General features: G+C 37.9%; 1 protein-coding gene and 1 pseudogene across 13 annotated transcripts in view; one reads left to right on the top strand and one right to left on the bottom strand.

Moving 5' to 3' along the window:
• TENM2 (teneurin transmembrane protein 2) overlaps positions 1-19,018 on the bottom strand; it is a 1,203,413-nt gene that overhangs the window by 670,740 nt on the left and 513,655 nt on the right. The gene's annotated exons all lie outside the window — the stretch shown is intronic.
• Positions 17,370-18,947, top strand: LOC116631891 (annotated as a pseudogene).

The raw sequence follows: 19,018 nt of genomic DNA, 5'->3' as shown, positions 1-19,018 counted from the left end.
AGAGATAGAGAGACACAGAGAGAAACAGAGACAGATCATAGATAGATAGATAGATAGATGATAGATAGATGAAATAATCTGTAAACTTATATTTTATGTGTTAATTTAGATATTATTTATATCTATAGTTCCCCAGAGAGAGATTTAATTCTTATAGCCAGATAAAATAATCTGTAAACTTATATTTTGTTTATGGATTCATTTATTAGTTTATCGTAAAAGATATATATTTATGCATATGTTTGTTTATTGCTTACAGATAGATTAGACTGATAAATAGACAGATAGATAAAATAGTCCATAACCTTATATTTTGCCTACAGGTTGCTAATTTCTTAGGTGTTTATTGGGCTTTTCTCATGGGAATATGAGCAGATTGAGAGCAGAAATCTTGCCTTTCTTGCTCACATCTCATTCCCAGGGCCTGGAAAAGTGCCTGGCACATAGTGAACACTATTTGCTGAATTAATAAGCACTTTACACTCTACCACATATAAATGCACATGCATTACTATACAAGGAGTTACCCACCCAACCATTTATACCTCATGGATGGCTCAAGGGATTTGTATAGACAATTTTGATCATGCTTCATCTTTGCTCTCTCCATGGTGACAGTGACTTTAGACTCTTTTCCCCAAATAGGGCAACTCCACTATATAAGAAGGTTATTCACTGTAGAAATTACTAGCATCGACAGGGATGCCCTTGTTCGGCATGATGTTTCGAGTATTGTCACTGTGTCAAAGATCAGCCCCTCTACAGCAAACAGCCAGGCTACACATCAACTTGGGTCCACTAACAAGTGTTTGCACACAAGCAGGGGTGTGTAAAGCTTTGTGCGTAATGAGGTTACACTTTCTCCCTCCCCAAAACGGTTAGAGCCATACATTGACCACCACTTAACCAAAATAGAAAGTGCTTTCTGATTCCTTGGTGGAACAAGAATATTTATACGGGTATTCTAATTCTGTAAGGCAAGAGTTGTGAGAGATTCTGGCAATAATGTAAATCAAAGCCGAGGGAATCCAGCACCATAATAAAATCGATGCTGGGTGCAATATGCTTCAGGAGAAGAGCAAACCAGCAGTGTGCACCATTGCCTGTCACTTGTAGCTAGGTACTTACACTGAGCCATATGCTGGTTTCTTTAAGTAACCCATTACACAGAAATTAAATATCTTGTGACAGATTGTTTTGACAGTGGGAAAAAAAGAAAGCGGGAGAGAGTGGGAGAGATTTAATTTTTTTAAAAAATGCATTTGACTGAAGGCAAAACGTTAGGTAGATGTTAATTTAACAGATGTCTAGTTTTGCATCATCAGCCTGAAACAGGCAATTTCTGGCAAGTCTTCTCACCACATCGCAACACAAAATCCTCTCAATTCCACATGGATATGCCTTTCACAACCTTCCAAGTGAGCCATTTTCATTCAAAGGAAAATGCCTGAAATTACTCAGGGAAGATGCTAACACCTGGCAATAGTTTTGAAGGAGGAGTCCATGAATACACCGAGGTATAATGGAACAAAAGTCAGCTCCACAGCAACTTTTTAGTGGAGAGAGAAAGCAGGAAGAAATGTATTCATACTGCAAAAACAGCTAACACATCACAAAGTTACTGTGTATGGGAAAATAACCCCCACCCTCCATACTGTTAAGTGGTAACTAGTTCTTTTTGCAAATATATTACACATACACATCAAATCTAATTTGCCATTACTGTGAAGTTGTCTGAAAAAGGAAGTCATTTTTTGAAAAAGGATGCTTTAAGACTTCATTGTTCCTAGAATGCGTCTTTGCAAAAAGCCCTAGCCCTCCAGGTCTGTATAAATATATAAAATATAATATATAATATATATTGTATATCCAGTATATATAGATAAATAGTTAAGGGTTATATAAAGATCTAAGTTATATATAAGCGCATAAACTTAACTTGGGTAGCAGTCCATCAGTTGACATAATGCTAAATTTGGCATTCAGTAGCCATTTAATTAAACTTAATTAATTTGGATTTTGTCATTTTACTTTCATTTTGGAGCCAATACACTTTAGTTTTTAAGCCACAGATATCTTCATAAGCTTTGTAAAGTTCAAGTGTACTAGATATAATGCTCATGACTCATAGGGGAAATATCCTATGTAAAGTAAAACAAAGCTTATAGATTTTGGATTGGTGTTATCCTCAGTCTTTTCACACCAAAAGATATGTTGATATTCATTCCTTGGTAGAATCCATAAGGTTATTCTAGTGTGATTGGCTGAATTCAAATGCCACTATAAACACAGGCCCTTGCACAGTTCCTATTGTGATAAATATTTCTAGAAAGGAGAGTGGAAGACATAAAAGGAGGGAGGGAGAGAGAAAGGAAGAGGAGAATCCCACTGCAAAAGATTAAGAATTTATTTTTGCCGTTCAAAGGTGGCTCTACAATTCTGCAGGATTATTAATTAGCGCTCCTTACTTTAATAACAAAGAACATTTTACAACCAATGTAATAAACTATTTCACTATCAATAAACTGCAAATTCTATTGCTCTTCCCTACCCAATGCACAGATATTTCGAACAATCGAAAATACATTAGGTAGCTTGTGTGCGTGTATGTGTGTGTGTGTGTGTGTGTGACTCTTTGATTCAGCATTTTTATTTTTAGGTATTTAAAGTAAATGGTCTATATCTTGTTTTCTGACAGAATATGGCAAAAGGCCATTTTTAAGGGCTGAGAGAGATTAATGATATGATGGCAACCTTTGGAGAATGAAACAAAGTTGGGCTGGTCTCCAAACAATTCAATACAGGGAGGTGTGTGCGTATACTTGTGCATGTGCGTGTGTGTGTGCGCGTGTGCGCGTGTGTGCCTCTGTGACATGTAATAAATACTGAGTTAGAGAACACTGTCCCTAGGTAATTCCATTTTACTTTATAAACATCACGACCATGGGAAATGAGGAAAATTAGCCCTGCAAATTCAAGGAGGCTAAAATGCATATTGGAAAAAAAAATCCAAAAGGGAGGTAGACAGTTTCCACCAACACACATTCCCTCTCATGAGAGCTGTACCAAGTCAAGGACATGATCTGAAATTGAAAAAATTGGTAGGAAAAAAATTTAAACCACTATATGACTGCAAAAAGAGTAAGAAAAAAACCTGTCAACACAAAAGATTCCTTTCTCACTCTCTGAAATTCTAATCCAGTAATCATGTCTGCCTTCTAAAGCACCTTTCGTCTGACTATCTCCGAGGCCTTTATGGTATTAAACACTCACTGAATCCCTGAGGTGGGTAAAATTATTCTAGTCATTTTACAAATGTATCTTTTCTCTCAAACCTCTCATCCTGGGGAGTGATAAGTCTGGGAATAAAAATCAGGAATCGATGAATGACCAGAGTCCTTATTCCTTTAACCTGTTTTATAATTACTTAGGGGAAAATTCTGTGATTTGCTCTGGGAAAGTGCCCTGATGAATTGAATGTAAGTTTTTGATTTGGTGTAAATTATCTTAATATATGCTAATGTATTCTTGCTCCTATCCTTGTCTCCTCCACCTTTCCCCTCATCCCTTTAATTGGAAGGACTGAAGAATATGTTGGGATATGATAAATCAGAGAAATAGAAGTAATTAAAAGTGCAAAGAGAAAACGAGTTTAGTGGATATTTCCACATCTTTGGGTCTTAGGGAATACTATAAGAAACTACAATCAGTTAGCCATGTGACCTTGGACTGGGCATATAACTCTCCGGGCCTCAGTTTACACACCTGTAAAAAGAAGGTTAAATTATATAAATTCTAAAGTCCCTGATTGCTCTACTATTTATTGTGTGGCTCCACATTTATAGCCAACATGGTTTCTGTATTTTAGCATGAATCTGTATGATAAAAAAGAAAAAATAAATCTAAGATAAATATTTCAAAATATTGCCAAAAATTAACTGTGGCTGAGAAGCATTTATAATGTCAAAACCATTCTTCCTCCTTCTTATGCCACTGTTCTTAACAGATCCTGAAGAACAAATACTCCAATTTGGAGCCCACTGCCAGACAGATGCTAGTCTACCAAAATAAGTGGATCGCAAGTGTAAGTCCCATTCAGATGACCTTGTGCTTTGGACTGACACATTACAAATGCATCAAGTGCAGTCGATGTGACTGCCCCTTTGAAGGTGAGATAAGTGGGGTCTCTGCACCCAGAAGGAGAGAAGCCCAGCGTGATGACTGAGGTGTCAGTTATGGGGAGGGGGATAGAAATTGGCCTAAGGGTGTTAAGTTGTAAATTACCACACTGGAGTTGATGGAGAGATTAGTTCGGTCTTTCAGTGTGGAAGAAAGCCAAGGGACCATGGAATATCAGATGCTTAGTTGTCATTATTTCTGCCTCGAAGAGTGACCCCTCCCTTTTTTAACTGGAGTCCCTGCCAACATCTCTCCGTAGGACACCTAAATCATGAGACTATCAAATGTAGGCACCCATTCATGATCAATCCTACCCGTTCCTTCCTAATTTAGGCTTACATCTCAAAGAATATTTACCTTCTGTGCAACCTTCTGTCACTTAACTGTTCAGTTCAGCAGTTAGCAAAGACTTAGTGTTAGTCATCTAGGGGAGCTCTGAGCTAACAGAAGCACCAGGATCCATTTCTTGAATAAAGATTTCCTTTTAGGTCAGGGATTGAAACTTTAGCAGTATAAAGTTCACACTGTAAGGTTACTGGGCAGATCATGATATTTATAGGAGATAATTCCAGAAGACAGTGACTCACGATAGAAGAATTTAAAAAGCCAGGCACTAGCTTCTGATATTTAAAAAAAAAAAATTGAGGACATTCCAGGTCTAACTCTACCACAAGTGACACGAATCACTTAGCCCCATGTGTTCTCCCTCAGGTGGTCTGTACTGCATGGTGATGAAGCAAACAGATGCCAGAAGAAGAATAATGGGGTTCAGGTCTCTGCTTCCCCACTTTCTAACCTACATATTTGGATAAGTTATTGAATTTCTCATGGTCTTATGTTGCTCATCTGTAAGATGCTGATAACACTTCCTAATTCATGGGATTGTTCTGAACATTGAACAACTTCATATGTGGTAAGTATCAAGTAACTTTTTTCTAATAATTGTATCATTTGCAAATAATTATTACACTTGGAGATGCATCCTACATGACAGTACCAAGTTTGTTCACTACCAAGATCATTGCTGTTATTGGTAGTATGACCTATCAAGACTACAAGTATGGTCATAATTTACGCATGGAGGGTACAAAAGGGAGCCCTGTCCAGCAGCATGTGCAGCAGATATAATTAAGATTATTGTGTCCAAAGTAGGAAGATAAAATGCAGTCCTAATGCAGGGTACTTAAAGAGGGCTTTTTAAAAATTCACAAACTTTGGATGCACCCATAAAAGTAGAAAACCATAAATATTATGTGAGAGCATGAATCAGATTTTAGTGTAAGTGGTTTTTGTTCATGCGCTTTTATTGTATTTGACATATAATGCATCATTGGAAAAACATACATTTTTGAAGATGTAAAAATTAACTATGGTTGTTTTCTTTATCTGAGTAGAATAGCAATTAAATCTTTTAGAAAATATGTTTATCCAGCAAGAACATTTTTTCAAAGTTGGACTTTCATGGTGCACCAAGTGCTTGAGTGATATCATTTTAGAGAAGGGGATCTTTGATCTGTCCTCAAAAGACTATTTTTCAGTGGCCATTTTCAAAGACCATTAAAAAGACCAAATTGCTTGAATGAAGTTATAGAGAAAAATTAAACACATGTAAAAATATATGTTAAGCCCTTACTTGCCAAAGATCATGGCTGGCAGCATCACCTATGTTATCTCATGTAAGCTTTAGGTCAACCTAAGAATCAGGCACTATCTTCAGTTAATGAGAACATTTACTATACACAGAGACAGTAAATAACCATACTCCCAAGCCTCAGATCAAACCCAAGTTTTTTAGGATCCAAATCCATGCTCTTTTTTTTTTTTTTAAGATTTTTATTTATTTATTGAGAGAGAGAGAGAATGATAGAGAGAGAGCATGAGAGGGAGGAGGGTCAGAGGGAGAAGCAGGCTCCCTGCTGAGCAGGGAGCCCGATGTGGGACTTGATCCCGGGGCTCCAGGATCATGACCTGAGCCGAAGGCAGTTGCTTAAGCAACTGAGCCACCAGGCGCCCCCAAATCCATGCTCTTCACACAACATGACAACAGTCCCAACCAGCTCAATTATTAAACTCCATCAGCGTCAATTAGAAAATATTCCCAATAACTTGCAAAGGGGCACTGAACAATGACTATATCATACTTGGTCATGGCGGACTATGTAATTTGATGTTACTATATTGAAAAACAAACCTTTATAAAATATGCTTTCAAATATGCCTTAGATTATTTGAATAAATGTTAATTTTATCACCCGATTACATGTACATTCCTTCATAGCACGTTTGGCTGCCTCAATTTTATTTTATGCCGTATATTTATTATTATTATTTTTTTAAATTTTATGTCCCCCTCTCTAATATCTGTTTCAGGAGGTGAGGGCAAAACAATGTTTCATTATTATTTCATTATTTCTGATTCCTCAGTAGGCATTCAGTCTACATTTGTTTAATGAAAGGACGAATGATGGATGGATGAATAAGTGAATGAATGAATATATAGATACAGATATCTATCTATCTATCTATCTATCTATCTATCTATCTATAAATACACATGGTTAGACAGGTCTACATGTTCTAAAATCCAAAGTCTCATTATACAAAGAGATATAATAGAATAAAACGATCTCCGACGAGTGCCAGGGAAGATGATATAAAACCTTCCCTTTACACAATTGCCACTACATATATTCCATTGCAGCTATCACTATCTCCAAGCTATAACATGATATTTTAAATGTGCCCCTGGTATTATTATTCTAAATGGTACCATTAATTTTCATGTTATGTAATAGGATACTTTAAAACACACAGCTCAGGAAAAACTATCTTCTGTGGCTTTTCCATCATAACATACGTTAAGTACCACATTCTGTGCTGGCATTCTCTCCTGGGCTTTAGGTCAAGATCACTAAACCGTGAAACATTTAGGTATCTATTCACACTAAAGGGCCACATAAACACAGCCATGTGGCAAATTAAGAGGTGAATTAAGCTCTTTGAAATCCACCTCTCTTCCTAGTACAGAGTTACTCCTAGATTCTAAATATTATAAAATATAGTCAACTATCCATCTGAAATCTGGGAGGGTGTCCTGGATTGAAGTGAGAATTGTCAGAAAACCACCAGAAGCTAGGAAGAGACAAGGAAGGATTCTTCCCTACAGGTTTTAGAGGGAGGATGGTCCTACTGACACCTTGACTTTGGACTTCTAGACTCCAGAATTGTGAAAAACTAAATTTCTGTTGTTTTAAGCCATCCAGTTATTTTGTTAAGTCCACCCTGTGACACTTACACAATTGGCATTGTATTTTGCAAAGAAGAAAAAAAAATCCTTTAGGACAATGTTGGGGAATCTTGTTGATAATATGGCATCAGGTCTATTAAATTGTTACTTAATATGATAGATTGCATGCAAAGATGGCCAAAACAGTTATTCCTGTTTCTATATCCATACCTCGTTGCTATGTGATTTTGCTATTCCTCTTAATAGGAAGTGGAGTTAATTTTCCTTCCCCTTGAATTTGGGCTGGCTTTGTGGTTTGCTTTACCTGATAGAATATATCACAAATGACACTGGACAACTTCTATGTCTAGGCCTCAAGAGGCATTTCAGGTTCTGTTTTCATCCTTCTGGAACATGGTACGAACCATTTAAGGAAGCTCAGGCCACCCTGTGGGAGGATGAGACCACTTGGAAGAGAGACAAACCCTCTTATCTTATGCTCCCTATATAAGAGTTCTTAATCTTGAGTGTGCTTTGGAATCACCTAGAGGACTTATTAAAACAGAATGCTGAAAGCCACTCCTAGTTTTTGATTCAGTATTCCTGGGATGGTGTCTGAGAATGTTCATTTCTAAGGACTTCCCAGGTGATGCTAATGGTGCTGGTCCAGTGACCACAGTTTGAAAATCACTGCCCCCGACCAACCAGCCTCCACTTAAGCCTTAAAGTTATTCTAGTCATGTGACTGACCCCAGGTAAGTCCAGCAGAAGATCTCTCAGTTGACCCACCAGCTCCTGAATTATGGGGTGGTTTGGTACACAGTAAGAAACAACAATGACACCAAGTTTTTCTGGCTCCTCACTTATTATTGTTTTTATAACATCTTTTAAGTTTTTACTGCAAAGCCATTTGTAGTTAACAGAAAGAAAACTAGAGAATATAATGAGAGGCAGTGATGAAGTTCTTGCTTGGGCAAAAACAAAACAAGAGAGATGGCTTTATGTATGTAGGAATGGGCAAAGACAATGCAAGACATAGGCAGAACAATTAATTACTTTTTCCTGTTTGACAATGACCCAGAGACATTTTTCTCAAACTTTAAGGTGCTTAAGAATCCCTTGACAAGCTCACTGACATTCAGATTGCAGAGCATGACCCCTCACAGATTCAGTGGAGGTAGACAAGGACCCAGTAATCTGTATTTTTAAAATAACTACCCTCATTCCTGGTGGTTCTTATTGAAATGGTTTAGAGGTCCACAGACACCAAGGAAAGACCTGATGGTAAGTTCCTGGGGGCCAGACAATGTTTATAAGCCTTCACAGAGTTCAAATATAGAAAAGCTCTTGAAAAATGTGTTAAATCACCTGCTTGGTTGGGAACATCTTCTCTTCAATATAAAGAGCACTCTTTATGACTGATTTCCTCTATTTGCAGCTATAATCACTTTCCTTCTTCCTCCTCTACTTGGCTTTTAAGAGATGGTGTAAAAAAACCCTCTGCTTGGAGGGTTTAAGGGCTTCTGGCTCACTTTATGCACTGGTGGTAGATCCTTCTGTCTACTGCTAGGTCATCCCACTCCACCTCAACCCCCCTGCTGTCACTTTCCCTAAATAAAACTCGCCCACATCCCAGAGCACCTCAAGACTGAGTGGGCATATTGAATACACAGAGTGACCAGTGAGTAATATGGGGTTATTCCAGAACACCAGCTTTTCCTCTCCTCCCTCCCCAGTATAGCAATCATCTAAAGTAATTCCTATTTATATATCACAACATGTGGGGCGCCTGGGTGGCTCATTCGTTAAGCGTCTGCTTTCGGCTCAGGTCGTGATCCCAGGGTCCTGGGATCGAGTCCCACATTGGGCTCCCTGCTCAGCGGGAAGCCTGCTTCTCCCTCTCTCACTCCCCCGCTTGTATTCCCTCTCTCGCTGTGTCTCTCTCTGTCAAATAAATAAATAAAATATGTAAACAAAATATATATCACAACATGTGATTATATGCTATATGTGACTATGATCCTATTCCTCAAATTATTGGCTTATATATCTGTCATCTAAAATCAATATAATTTCAAAATATTTTGCTAATGCACAGGGTTTCAGAGAAAATGTATTAATGTTGCTCACAACCTTCAGAGAGATGAAATGGAAGCCATTATATCCTCAGTTTAAACTTCACTTTAAATGCCTTTAGTAGTTTGCAGTCCTGTTTCACAAGAACATATAAATCAATTTGAATTATGGTCAAATTTCAATGTAGATATATTGATTCTAGAAGTCAATCTTACTATTTACATAACTAAACTTTGACTGTGTGTGTGTGTTGATTAAAATTTCTGCTGCTCTAAAACACAGAGATTTTTCAGTTTAGAGAGTAATTTTTAAAGTTTTTAATTTACCCCAAACCTTCCTCCCCCAAAACACTCACCCTCTGAAAAAAAAATCTTACTTATGAAAGATAGGCTCCCTGTGGCATTTAATGAGTTACCCATCATTAACTCCACAGGATACAGTCAATAAATTTAATATGTGTGTACTTAAATGAAAGATCTGACAGCCATGAATTGTAAACAGGAATTTGGTATAAACAGAGATTTTTTATGAGTAAAAAAATAAGAACAACATCATTGGAACTTACATTAACAATAAATTCTTCCTGGCTACTTCCTTCCTTCAGGTTTTATTAGAAGAAGGAGTTGATGCTTAAGGGCTTTTAGGGACAAGATGGGGATAATGTACCACAATATCAGAGCAGAAAATCTCCAGTGAGATCATTTTAGTTTAGTATCTATGCCCTTTTCCATCTTATTCATAAGTGGGTGAAAAATAGTATTGCCACCCATCCTGGGCCATTCACTTTTCCATTTAGAAACCTTTAAGGAGGGTGAGGGAAACTAATAGAGAAACCTAACTTTATTTTGTCTCCAGGAGGCAATGGGGGCCAGGGGAGTAACTTTTACAGATTATCTATCATGAGTCAAGTACCAAGTAAAGCACTTTATTTAAGTAATCCTATTTAATTCCTCAAAGCCTCAGTTTTCATATATTTTTGAAGAGATTCATAATTCCTATATTATAAACTGAGGCTTAGAAATTTTAAATCCCCTACCCAAAGTCACACAAGCTAACAAATTATAGAACTGTGTTAGTTTACTTGACGCTAAAAATGATCCTACTATATCAAAATATTCAGCTCTTAATTCAGGGTGGGCACACTTTTTTTTTCTGCAAAGGGCCAGAGTGTAAATATTTTTAGTCTTGAGGGCTATATGGTCTCTGTTGCAACTACTGAACTCTGCTCTTGTAGGTGAAAGCAACCGTAGACACTACATACATGAATAAGCATGGCTGTGTTCCAATAAAACTTTTTTTAATGGACATTGAAATTTGAATTTCATTTATTTTTCATGTGTCATGAAGTATCATTCTTCTTTCATTTTTTTCAACCATTTAAAAATGTAAAAACCATTTTTAGTTTATAGCTATATAAGACCAATTGTCTGGCTAAATTTGGTCCAGGGGCCTTAGTCTGCAAACCCTTCCTTTAATTCCCTTAGGATCTGGAGGTCAGGGGCTACATTTTTTGATTCTCTGGCTCTTGTGAGTATCTCCTCACAGTGCCTAAAACGGAGTAGGCTCTTGCCTAACATTTGATGATTGGACTGAAAGTGTGGTTCTCAATGGTCTCATTTTTTATCTTTTGAATTGTGTATTCTTTGCTCTCTTTTTACTTGAGCCTAAATTTACTCCACTGCTGTAATTTGAAATTTTTTCCAAGAAAAATAAAAGTTGTATCATTTAAAGTTACTGTACCTTAACAAATGCACCTAAAGTGGCACTGCTTTTGCATGCATGAAAGCTCAAAGTCTCAACAACTCCCATGAGCGATTAATCTTCTAACACTAATTAGATATTTGCTAATTAGCGTCTGATGTGTGAAATGAAAAAACATTTTGAAGCTGAAATGAATAGGGTCTAGGAAGATAGGGCTGTATTCCAGTTCCCCCTTTTCCATATTATTATCATATTTCATAAATATTAATAAGATCACATGATACCAGCCGCTCTATAAAATTATCTCTCTGAACGAAGGCTTTTGTTTGATATAATAGGGATGTGTCAATATTTTGCATATGGGAGAAAGCACTCAATGAAGGAAAGCATTTTTCCCCCTCAATGTTAAAGAGATGTCATATTTCATGAATCACTTTTATGCTTGATCAACCAGTTCTACTTTTTAACCTAGACTACTTCTTCCCATAAGGGAAGGTAGAAAATCTTTCTCCAAATCATCACCTCTCTTCCTCTCTTACACCCTAATCTCATCTTGGTTTAAAAGAAAACTTAATAGAATGGAAAATATCTTAAACCTATGATTCTGTGCAATGAAATAATAAAAATCATTATAGAATGGTCAATTTCAATAAGGAATTTGATTAGTAAAAGAGAGACATTTGAATTTCATTAATTGCATGCATGAAGACAGTCCTAAGAAACCTCCTTATGTCATCCTAGTTAAAAAAGAAGAAGAAAGAAACTGTAGAGAACAGGATACAGGTTTCAGTGCTTCCAACTCACACACATAGTCTGTAATATTCAAGTCATAAATAGTAAGTCATGTTGTATTCATAAAATGTAACATTTTGATTTGGAATATTTCTTAAGTGAAAGCCTACATTAAACATATTTGGTTATGAAAGAAAAGACCTATAATAATAAACTATTTCAGTTGGTGTGGGATATTTTGAAAAACCACTCACCTGTGAATGCTGGTCATATCACAAATTACATCTAATTACAGCATTGATACAGTAATTTGAAATGATAGCTAAGCACAAGTTGACAAAGGTGACATTGAAACATAATGACGGTGAGATTATCGTTTTCTTAGGCTGACATTTTGTGATTATAATAATGCTGATCGAGATGATTAAAACCATAATGAAGGAAAAGCTCCAAGAACCAGAACAAAACATACCGAGACTAGAGAGAGGCCAACTATCATTTTGAATCCTGCTTCTTCAATATATGTTCTCCTGCCAGCATAAAATTAGGTGCTTGCTCTGGTCCCAGAGACCTGTGGGAACTTCAGTTGATAGACAATGTTTTCTGCCTACTCACAGAAGTTCTGTTTTTCAAAGCTGGAATCAGAGGATAAGGTCATCCATGCCAATTTATCCATTTGCACCGGGGATTGTATTCCAATTAGCTTGGAGATTGATTATCAGCTCCCAGATGCAAAACACCAATACACCATCTGCATTGATACTCGGTTATAAGGATCTTCAGCTGAGAATTCATAGTGATCTCAAGGCTCTGCCGTGTTGCAAACACCAAACGAATGGGAAAAGTCTGGCAGACATTACCCTCTCACTTATGATTAAATGAGAATAAAACTAGACAGCTTTTAATTACCAACAACAGAGAGATGAGTCAAGGGGAATCATACCAATCAAGACATCACCAGTCAATCCAGCAGGCCGACTGGCTGAACCTGGGAAATGTACGACGTTCTGTACTTTGCTTAAACAAGCCTATTTAAATTGTATCAAGTTCAAAGTATCTGACAAGACTTGTAATTCCAGCTGAGTTCTGAACTGTATTTCAAAAATAGAAGATAAATATGTCTCAATTATTTAAAATCACCTTCCAAACTATACACGTGTTCTCAAATTTGTTTTTCATTTACCTATGGTATTTGCCGTCTTAAAGGATCAGAGATTCATTGATACTCACTTGGAAGTAATTTGCAAAGAAATCTATGCCACTAGCTAGGTTAGGTCCAATTGTCCCATTTTGCTGATGAGGCAACTGAGACATAGAGTGAACAGTTTAGACTGTAAGTATTGCCTCTTCATGGGAAACTTTCCAATACCTACAGTATCCTACAGTGAAACATTTGAAAAGATTTCCTCCTTCCTTAAAGTGTCAACTGACTGCTTGTTTTATAGTTCAGATATCATTGTTTTGTTATCATCATTTATTTTTCTGCAGGTATATCAAGGAGGTATGTTACAATGTGAATTACCTGATGTCCAAATATATCCCATTCCTTGGTGAAATCTATTTCAGTTGTAATCTTCATCCTTATACATTCCATCCTAATGAAACCCACCTGGGTTATAATTACACATTTCCCCAAGGATCACCTATGATTTTAATCTTTTCAATGTGCCCAGGAAGATGGACGAGGACAAAGGTCGTGGGAGGTAGTAAGAGCTTACATAAGTCCTCACTCAGTTTCAGAGGTAGAATGTGGTGGCCTCTTCATGAGGTCTTGTTTTTTTGTTGTTGTTCGTTTATTTGTTTTTCAAAAAGAAGAATCATCATCATTCTGAGAAAACCAGACTTTTCCTGATGGATGAGGCTCCTGTTTCTCTACTTTTAGTCAACCTATCCTTAGAACTTTTAATTTTTTATATCAAATCGAACTATTGATATACTAATTTGAAATGATAGTTAAGCACACATTGACAGGAGACATTGATGTTGTGATGCATATACTTTATAGAGTATCTCATTTATTCCTGACAACATTGTTGTCTACATTTTACAGATGAAGAAACCCAGTTCAGAAAACTTTAAATCATTTCAATCCATTCCCTCAAAAGTATTTACTTAACACATACAGCATGCTGACCACTGTGATGGGGCTGGGCATCTGATCTTGAGCCAAAAAGACAACTTAAACCAATTACAGGGGCTGGTCTGAGGTCTTAGGTCAAGTAACTGATGAGTTCTATCTCCTGCCTGGCTCCATGTTAAAATCACATGTACCCCAAATTTCCAAACTCATAGGCCTCTGTCCTCTCTCACATTTTATCATTATCAGGAGTCATTAAACTATAACTCATGGGCCAAATTTAGTCTGCAAACCGTTTTGTATGGCCCGCAGCTAAGAATTTGCTTCCCCCACTTTAAAGTGTTGTTTAAAAAAAATAAAAGACTATGTGACAGAGACATCATGGCCCACAGAGCCTTAAATATTTATTTTTTGGCACCTTACAGTAAAAGTTTGCTGACCCCTGATCTTTAGGAAGGAAAGTTAAACTTCCCTTCAAGGTCTTTTCCATGCGTCCTCAATAGCTCTGTGCAGATGGCATGTGTTGCTGGCTTTAGGTTGTTTGTGGTAGCGATAATTATTTATTTGTAGCTACGTTCTAATCATTGTGGAAAATATTCTTTAACTTATCAATTCTATTAAACTTCAAAATAAGCCCAGGTAGGCACTATTATTATCCTATTTTGCAGGTTAAGAGACTTAGGCTCAAGATAGTCAGGTATCAGGGCATATGGTCCAACAAATAGGCAGGATTCAGACCTTACTCTGTCCAGGCCCACTACTAGCCCAGAGGGCATCTCTATACTAAAAAGTAAAAGGTGTTCCTTCATGTTGTAAGCAGACTGCTGGGCAAGAGGATCAGGAGCTAGAGTTCAGGCTCACTCTTCTCCTTGGCCAAGCTTCCTGCACAACCATAAGCAGGTTGAGCTTACCAACCACTCTGTTATCCAATTCTTCTGCGTTAACCTCATCTTCACTGAGCATCTTCATGCTCTGTACCTTCTCCTTGGCACTGTTTTCTCACTTGTGACTTTGGCTTTTCAACAAGCAGGGTTTAGACTTCCTCTAAGGATCATCACTGTGACTACCTCTGCCAGACTTCTTGTTTCTCAGGCCTCAATTCCCTCAGCCCCCCAAAAGGCATACCTGGTTTTATTGCACTTTGCAGATATTGCCTTTTTTTTTTTTTTAAAGATTTTATTTATTTATTCATGAAAGACAGAGAGAGAGGCAGAGGGAGAAGCAGGCTTCCAAGGAGCAGGGAGCCCAATGCGGGACTCGATCCCAGGAACCTGGGATCATGACCTGAGCCGAAGGCAGACGCTTAACCATCTGAGCCACCCAGGGGCTCTTTTTTTTTTCTTTTTTTTAATAAATCAAAGGCTTGTGGCAACCCTGCATTAAGCAAGCCTATTGGCACCATTTTCCCAATGGTATCTGCTTCACATTTTGGTGATTCTTGTAATATTTCAAACATTTTCATTATTATTATATTTGTTATGGTGACTTGTGATCAGGGATCTTTGATGTTACTATTATAATTGTTTTGGGGCACCACAAACCATGCCCACATGAGATGGTGAACTTAATACATACTGTGTGTTCTGACCGTTCCACTAACCAGCCGTTCCCTCCTTCTCTCTCTCTCTCCCCCCTCGGGCTTCCCTATTCCCTGAGACACAATATTGAAATTAAGCCAATTAATAATCCTACAATGGCCTCTAAGTGTTCAAGTAGAAGGAAGAGTCATACATCTCAAGCCAGAAATGATTAAGCTTAGTGAGGAAGGCACATCAAAAGCCCAGATAGGCCAAAAGCTGTTAAGTTGTGGATGCAAAGGAAAAATTCTTGAAGGCAATTAAAAGTGCTACTCTAGTGAACACATGAATGATAAGAAAGTGAAACAGCCTTATTGCTGATATGCAGAAAGTTTTAGTGGTCTGGATGGAAGATCAAAGCAGCCACAATATTCTCTCAAGACAACGCCTAATCCAGAGCAAGGCCCTAACTTTCTTTAATTGTATGCAGGCTGAGAGAGGTGAGGAAGCTGCAGAAGAAAAGTGTGAAGCTAGCAGAGTTTGGTTCATGAAGTTTAAAGGAAGAAGCCATCTCCTTAACATAAAAGTGCAAGGTGAAGCAGCAAGTGCTGATGTAGAAGCTGCAGCACGTTCTCCAGAAGATGTAGCCAAGATGAGTAATGAAGGCACCTACACTAAACAACTGATTTTCAATGTAGATGAAACAGCCTTCTCTTGGAAGAAGATGCCATCTAGGACTTTCATAGCTAGAGAGAAGTCAATGCCTGGCTTCAAAGCCTCAAAGGACAGGCTGACTTTCTTGTTAGGGGCTAAAGTAGTTGGTGACATTAAGTTGAAGCCAGTGCTCATTTACCCTTCAGAAAATCCAAAGGACCTTAAGAATTATACTAAATCTACCCTGCCTGTGCTCTACAGGAAACAACAAAGCCTGGGAGACAGCACATCTGTTTACAATTTGGTTTACTGAATATCTTAAGCCCACTGTTGAGACCTACTACTCAGAGAAAAAGATACCTTTCAAAATATTACTACTCGTTGACAAGGCAATTGGTCACCCAAGAGCTGTGATGGAGATGTACAATGAGATTAATGTTCTTCTCATGCCTGCTGACACAACATCCATTGTGCAGCCTATGGATCAAGGAGTAATTTCAACTTTCAAGTCTTATTATTTAAGACATATATTTTGTAAGGCTATAGCTGCCATAGTGATTCCTCTGATGGATCTAAGCAAAGTCAATCAAAAACATTTTGGAAAGGATTCCATCATTCTGGATGCCATTACGAATATTTGGGTTTGAAGCACCCGGGCTGGCCAAGGGCACCAGGCAGTGTGGTCACGGGCTGCCTGACCATGCTGAGCGGAGTGTGCAGCTGGCTCCCACCTCAGTGCTGCAGGGTACACATGTGCCGCTGTCCATGGTTGCCCACCCATAGGTGCCTTCATGCGTCGGGGTGGTGGTGCTGGGCAGAGAAGAACGAGAGGATGGGGGACCAGCCCCGTGCCTTCGACCTGGCGCTGCTCAAGTTCCTGGTGTGCCCGTTCTCCAAGAAGACACTTAGATATGAAGTATTGACAAATGAGTTGATTAATGAAGAGTTGGGAATAGCCTATCCAATTATTGATGGGATTCCTAATATGATACCGCAGGCAACTAGGATGACACATGAAATAATAAGAAGAAATGGAGCAGCACTAGATCATATGTAAAAGCGACAACACTAGGGGTGCCTGGGTGGCTCAGCTGATTAGGCATCTGACTCTTGATTTCGGCTCAGGTCATGATCTCAGGGTCATGATCTCAGGGTTGTGAGACTGAGTCCCCCATTGGGCTTTATTCTGGGTGTGGAGCCTGCTTAAGATTCTCTCTTTCCCTCTTCTTCTACCCTCCTCCCCGCTAGAACTCTCTCTCTCTAAAAAACAAACAACACACAGAACTAAATTTTCTTAATACCACTTATCTTTTAAAAAGTCAGAATGGCAGGTAATAAGTGGGGGAGAAGAATGTTTCTGTCTCTTCCTACATTGACTGCTCTTATTCCATTGGTCTCTTTAACAGGACTGTTCTCCTAGGCCTCCGTGGAAGAAAACTTCCCACAGGTTGCACTAGCACAACCAGTCTGTGCTTTCACAGTCTGCTCAGGCTGATTACCATGCCATTTTATATGTTCTTCCACCTTTGGACCTGGATGGGTATTAAACTCCTCAGGCATAATTAATACAACCAGAGCCAAGATAGTATATATATTAATGATATGTCTTGAGTGTCTATCTCTGAAGGCTCAACTACATGGAAATACTGGAAACCCACTTAATTTGCAGGAAAGGTACTTTGCCTTGCTTCTCTCAGAGGTTTAGGACTATGGGAGGCTTAAGCTGCAGAAGCTTCTTTTATTGTACTTTTGTTCTGCCCTTGTTTTTTGAAAATTCTAATTTATAACTACCATATCAGAAGAAACATTTCAACAAAGCTCCTTGTTGGAAATTAATAGTCCACCATCACCTGATGACTTTATTAAGAAATAATAAAAAAAAGTTAATCATTAAAATTTTATTTGTTTATTTTAGATTCAAAGTATTTGGCAGAGTCACATGTTAAGGATGACTGACATAATTCCAAAGGAGCTATGCTGGAATAGTTGTAGAGAAATGCATTTGAACTGGGGTGATAGAAAACTACAATAAAATGGAAATTTCATGCACTTGCAAACATTCTGAGTTTGTAAAATTACCTTTGTTTCTTTGGCATCAAATGCTTATATAAGTAATAATAAAATAAGATAACACTTTTTCATTTAAAAAAAAAGAGTATTTCTGTTTCATGGGAAGAGGTCAAAATATCAACATGAACAGAAGTTTGGAAGAAGCTGATTTCAACCCTGTGGATGACTTTGAGGGGTTCATGACTTCAGTGGAAGAAGTAACTGTAGATGTAGTGGAAACAGCAAGAGAACTAGAATGAGAAGTGGAGTCTGAGGATGTGACTGAATTGCTGCAATCTCATGATAAAACTTGAGCGGATGAGGAGTTGCTTCTTATGAATGAGCAAAGAAAGTGTTTCTTGAGATGGCATCTACTGGTGAAGATACTGTGGAAATTGTTGAAGTACCAACAAAGCATTTAGATATCACATAAACTTAGTTGATAAAGCAGAGGCAGGTTTGAGAGGGTTGACTCCAATTTTGAAAGAAGTTCCACTGTGGGTAAGATGTGATCAAACAGCATTGCATGCTACAGAGAAATTGCTCATGAAAGGAAGAGTCAATCAATGCAACAAACTTCAATGTTGTCTTATTTTAAGAAATTGCCACAGACACTCTGACCTCCAGCAACCATCACCCTGATCAGTCAACAACCATCAATATCGAGGCGAGACCATCCACCAGCAAAAAGATTATGACTTGCTGAAAGCTCAGATGGTGGTTAGCATTCTCTAACAATAAAGTATTTTTTAATTATGTAAGTTTTTTTTAGACATAATGCTATTGCACATTTAGTAGATTACAGTA

Source organism: Phoca vitulina, unplaced genomic scaffold, assembly GCF_004348235.1.
Source record: "Phoca vitulina isolate PV1807 unplaced genomic scaffold, GSC_HSeal_1.0 scaffold6, whole genome shotgun sequence".
NCBI classification, from domain to species: Eukaryota; Metazoa; Chordata; class Mammalia; order Carnivora; family Phocidae; genus Phoca; species Phoca vitulina.
Note: the sequence above shows the minus strand (reverse complement) of the source record. Positions and strands in the feature narration are given on the sequence as shown.